This window comes from Crocodylus porosus, unplaced genomic scaffold (assembly GCF_001723895.1).
Source record: "Crocodylus porosus isolate Cpor-Errol unplaced genomic scaffold, CroPor_comp1, whole genome shotgun sequence".
Classification (NCBI taxonomy): Eukaryota; Metazoa; Chordata; order Crocodylia; family Crocodylidae; genus Crocodylus; species Crocodylus porosus.
The window spans coordinates 175,838,425-175,844,501 of record NW_017728886.1 but is presented as its reverse complement, the minus strand read 5'-3'; positions in this window follow the sequence as shown (position 1 = coordinate 175,844,501).

Below are 6,077 nucleotides of genomic sequence, written 5' to 3'. Positions count from 1 at the left end.
AACTGTGAGTCAGGCTCCGGCCTAAGCTGTTTATAAAGGCCGGGCCCTGCCCCCTTCTGGCCATGTGACCCACCTGGTTGGCCTGGCAACCAGGCACCTGAGCTGCCTGGGTGATTGACAGCTCTGCCAATCACCCTCACAATCACGGGGCACCTCTGTGACTCTGTGACATTGAGCTAGGGGCTGCACTCCATCAATCCTTCTACATAAATGATTACTTAGACATTCGGGCTGGGGATGCAAAAGCAGCTGGATATGACTATAGCCACATCATTCCCTCTGTGTCCTTGGCAACAGAAACTAGCATACATTCATTATGCTAGTCCAGTGTACCACTGGACTCGGGAAGACCTTTGAAATTGTACCAATCATACTGACCTCCATGGAAACTACTGATTTTATTTAAAATATTAAAAGTTACTCTATACATAGCATCATATAATGTATGCATTTGCCGGAATGAGTATAGTGGAGTCAGGTCACCTTCACCTACCAGTTGTACTTTCCTGTTTAGAAAGAGAAGGATGTTTTCTGACTGGCATCTTGGACAATACAGTTGTGAGCAGTATCTTAACTAGGGGTGAGTGAGAAGGGCACCCCGGGTGACAAGTTAGGAGCAGCACCAGAATATCTCCCCAGTTCTGCAGAGTCTGCTCCACAGCAGCGTTTCCATGCTGGGAACTCCAGAATAGTCCCCACCTGCTGTTGCCACTTCTGCTGTAAGAGCAACAGGCAGAGCAGGCAGAGCACATGGAAGTGGTATCAGCAGTTCAGTCAGGGATTACTTCGAAGTTCCTGACATGGGTAAGGCTGCAGCATCCCTCCTACTCTTGGAATTGCATGCCCTCCCCCTCCCCATCCCTCGGAGCTGTACATCGCTCCTTCCCACACTGTCTTTCACGGTGTCAACTCTGCTTGTCATGGCACTGGTTGTGAGAAGTTCCTTTTACCCCTTAAAAAATGAATTTGTGATATGAATTTCTAGACCCCCTACAGATGGCATATAAACAGACAAATGTGCAGGGGAATTGAGACTGGGCAATTTTAATGGATTTATCTTGACTCCTGTCTCTCTCTCTCTCTCCCTTTCCTGATGTTCAAGCACAAAGTAAATCATCCCTCCAAAAAGAAAATGCATAGAGCATGCTTTACAACCCTATCCTGGAATCAGTGCCGTAGAGTCTTTTTTGTGTTTGGTAGCAAACTTTTATGAAAGCTTAACAGTTGAATTTTACTTAAGAAATCAAGCTTACTGACACACTCATATCTGCATTAAAATGTAGGTGAATTATTATGTCTGCTGCTCTGAGAGAAGTCTGTAGCCCCTGTAGCTTATTTCAATTTTATTTAAAGCTAAATAAAGGCCAATGTTTTCAGAAGTGGACACTAAGCAACTTAGGTATATAGTTTGTTGCCACACTGTTCTATGAATGTAATTTTTCTCTTTTTTAAAATTAACCAAGTGTTCTGCATAAAAGTTTGAATGTGGATTATATTAGGAATTGCAACCAATTTCATACAAAAGAGAACGATCACCTTTAATATTAACTTTTACTATGCTAGAGAGTCCCACGTGGTGGTATCTCACATATCACAGTATGCTAATTGTTCTTAAATGTTCATGCTGTAATTATAATTCTTTGTTATTATGAAGATTGTTTTAGGTTTATATTTTACCTTCCTGCTAAATTTCTACCAGTGGGAGGGGATAAAATAAGTCATGAGATTTACTTTGGATGGTTTCTTCAATAGGAAGGGTTCTGCTGTCTAGTTCTGAGGGGAGGCAAGCTTGTCTTAATACCTTTTTCTCATTTTAGCAGAAATCATACTGATAGTTGGTAGTTTCTGCAGAAAAGCCTTTACTTACATGGGCACAGGCACAAAGACTAAGGACCTTGTCACACAGTCCAGTTGCAATAGTTGCAAATTATTAGCATGTTGTTATGTATTGAATTTAGTATGTGTTTGAGGGTGGTGTTACACATTCACATGCGCTGGTTGCAAACATTGAAATGTAGTGACCTATTAAAGTTATAATGTGGTAGGAGATAACGCTTGCCTGAAAGAGAACAACTCTGCAATGCCATAGGGAGCATGGGTGCCTCCTGAGTCTGGTGGGGCACCCGCAGAAGTCAGCGGTGGTGGGGACGGGGCTGGCAAGCATGTGTACAAGCCACTGGTGGCATGGGTAGTGGGGGATGGCCCTGTCGGGGGGGGGGTTGAAGTGGGTCATGCCCTGCCCCCCATGCATTCCCCTTGGGACAAATAGCAGCAGCACATAGTTAAGCTGCTGCTACTTGTCCCCAGGGAGTAATGCCCCTGCACGCATACTCTGGCATGTGGCAAATTGTCCTGGGTTGGGTGACGAGGCTGAGGCCACCACTTAGGCTGGCCCCAGCAGCCTTATCTGGGGTTCTGGGGGCCTCCTAGGGCTGCAGTGGTGGAAATCTGGGTGTGCAGAGCCTGTCCAGCAGCTGGAGTATGGCTCTGCCTGGCTGAGCTCCAGTATGGGGCAGCGCACGCTGCAACCATGTGCACCACCTCACTTTTTCTGTTGCATTTTTTTTTAGATACCAGGATTTCCTGGTATTTAATTTTGACTCCATGCTGCAAATATGGAGCACAGCGAACCATTTCACATGTATCACATGCATTTTGTGGTGCCTCATAAGACTTTGAGGTGCTGCAAATTACACATGCACACTCGTCTGGATTCACAGCAAGTGTTAAGCTTAAAATGTAACACTACCCTAAGTTAATACTTTTTTATATGGAATAGGTATGAATATTTGAATGAATACTGCTCTGAGTGAAGAAAAACCTTAATTTTGTCATCACTCTGCCCCTGACATCCAGGAGAGCTTACTTTGAGGCACTTCTGTAGAAATGGGAAAGGCATATCTATGATGGAAAGGATTTACTAGATTTCAGTCCCTTCTGCTTATTAAAGAGGAACAACAATCTGGCTTTTTTATCACTTAGCACCCTGTCTCCGTGACCCCCAACAGCTAAAGCATAGGGCAAGTTATTTTTTTAAGGAGCACTGACCTGTTCTTTTATTTTCTCTTTTTTTCTTTTTTTCTTTTAATTTTCTTCTGCTTCTTCCTCCTTCCTTTGCTTCTTCTGTTTCTTTGCTTCTGTTTCTTTTTTCTGTTTCTTCTGCTTCTGTTGTCATGTCTCACTTAGAATGAGTCATCTGACATAAAGGAGGAAGACCATGAAACTTGTGTCAGATACATTTAAGATACTGACAGACACAGTGCTTTAACTGTCTCAGGAATCTCACTGATTGGGAACCAGTTACAACTGTCCCAGTTTAGAGGTGTCTACATGCCAAGGGTTTTAAGCATTTCAGTGTCACCTAACCACTCCTGGGGGGGTGAATACCCAGCCTAGTATACCTCCCAGTGGTGAGTGCAGGCAATATACGTTTAGGTAGCAGGTTTCTGACTATGTACTAGTGTAGTCACTTGCAGTGCAGGGGTTGGGGCTGAGGTGGTGTGTGGTGGTTGGTAGGGGGTGGGGGAGAGGAACAGGACTGAAGGACACTGTAGTGTGGGATGGCTGGAGTCTGACCAAACACTAGTCATTGAAACTTTGTTGTCCACACATGATACTGAACCAGTTTAAGGAGGACTATTTCAAAATAATATTTGATTATCCAGATATACTTTTGAAACATTCCGGGAGATTTAAATTGTTGTAAATTGACTTATACATCTGGACACTTGACGCATTTAAGTGGCTTAAGTGTTATGCCTGTTTGCACCTTTGGCATCTTTTTAAAGTAGACACTGGCTGCATCTACACAAGACATTGACCGCACAGTAGCCTGATACTACTGTGAAGTAGTGTCGCGTGTTAAGTGATGTGACACTATTGCACAGTAATAGTAAGCTACTGTGCAGTAGCATCATGAAAAAGGTGTTTGTTGGCACTACTGTGCAGTAATGACTGCATGCAGTTGACCTCTTGTCTAGATGTGGTTACTTTTATGTAAAAACACCCTACAGGTAGGACTTCATAAACAGCAGTAGCCTCGGTGTCCTGAAACCACTGCTGTTGTGAGCGCCCTCTAAACTAAAATACTAAATGGTGTGATTTCATTCCAAATGGGGAAAGAATTCTCTAGGTGTAGCTATTTCTAAAACAAGCTAAAAATGAAATGGAGTACAGCCATGGAATTTGACATCAGGGATTGAACAAGCCTTTGCTGTTTATAACCCTGATGGATTTAAAACACAAAGCTGGGTTTAAGAAGTTAGTAACATCAAAAATTCCTACCTTTACATCTCATAAACATTTAAATAGTGATCTCAGAGCTCATAAAAGTGCTACAATGACTAATCCAAAGTCCCTTTTTATCCAAATAATAGGTATAGCATGGGTAGTGGAAGTACTGATCTTCACTTACTATATTGCTAGTATACCTCCATTATACTGTGGTGTTACCTTTTATATTTCTTGTTCAGATTCCATATCATAATTTTTTTTGGTATTTCTCTTGGGGTTACAAAGGGAATGAGCAAATTAATTATACTATTTATACACTGTAAGTAGTTTATAAAAATGTAAGGACCAAATTCATTGTCCCAGAAAGCAATAGAGGCTAATCCCTTCAAAAAGTGGTTAGACACATTTATAGAAGACACATCCATCAACAGTCAAGAAAGTAGCTTTAGGTGAAGGAAATCCCTAAACATATGACAGATGGTAATTGGGACAGTAATTGACAAGCAATGGCTCCCTCTACAAGTACTCTTATTACTTTCCTTCTAAAGCATCCATGACTTGCCACTACTTAATTCTGGGAAAAATTATCTTTGGTTTGACCCAGTATGACACTAATTGTAAGTGAATACTAGGAAGGGTTGTATAGAAAAGGTCCTTGAGACATGCACCTCTTCTAGTATCATTAGCTATAGCAATAGTTTCATAGATTTAATAGATTTCATAGACATTAGGGCTGGAAGGGACCTCGGAAGACCATGCTGTCCAGCCCCCCACTCAAAGGGCAGGAAGTCAGCTGGGTGTGAACAGGTCTGGTTATCTCACAGTCGGTACCTGTCCGGTCACTAACCTCCAGCCGGAAGTGTAGCGTTCCCGGAGCTGCGTACGGCAGAACCCGCCTGCCACGACTTTGATGGTTCCTGTGTTCAGTGTTTTCTTCTGACACGCGCAGGTCCAAAAACGAGACTTCCAGTTATCTCAGAGGTGGGATCCTTGAGGGCTCCTTCCTCCCCTGTACCCTCACTCGGGCCTCCATGCCAAATTGCAGTTGGCCTTCCAATCTCCCCGTCCTCTTTAGAGAGAGTGAAGGCCAACATCCTAAATATACGAGTTCCGAAATCCACAAAGCATGGGTCACAGTCAGTTCCACTCCCGGGCTCTAGGTCCCGGGTTCCTATGGTCAGTTGGCTTCAATAAAGTTCCAAAGTCCTTTGCCAGGGAACTCCTTTCTGTCCCCTCAGAGTCCTCCCCTTCCTGGGGTAATCCCTTCCCTTGCTGGGAAGTACTGTGGCTGTGACTAGCAGCCCTATAAGCTGAGCTGCCTGCCGTGCAGACCCAGCCATGGTGAGGTGCCTCCGGCCGCCATGACTTCCACAGTCAACTTCGGGGCCTATTGCCCCCATCGTCTCGCCCCCCCGGGGCCTTACCCTTGCCCCAGAATGTACGGGCCGATCGCGTGTCGGTGTGCCTCTGCAGCGCTGAGCTTCTGCCGGTGATCTGCTTCCACGCCGGCACTTCCAATCCCTCGCTCCTCCGTTCTGGTCTGGCTTTTAAGCCAGCCAGCTTCGCCTCACACCTGAAACAGGTGAGTAAATGCCCCACCTGCAGGGGCTGTGGGCGGGCCGTTGCTGCGGAGCCTTCCACCCCGCAGGTCTCGGGGCTTGTCTGCCCCACCCCCAGGGATTGCGGGCAGGCAGTAGCTGTGGAGGCCCCCAACCTGTAGGTCTTGGGGATTGTCTGCCCCGCTGCACTCACACACTGGGGTCATAGGATCCCAGCAAGATAAGCATCCAATTTGCTCTTGAAGGTGTTCAATGTAGGTGCTTGAACCACCTCCGATGGCAGAC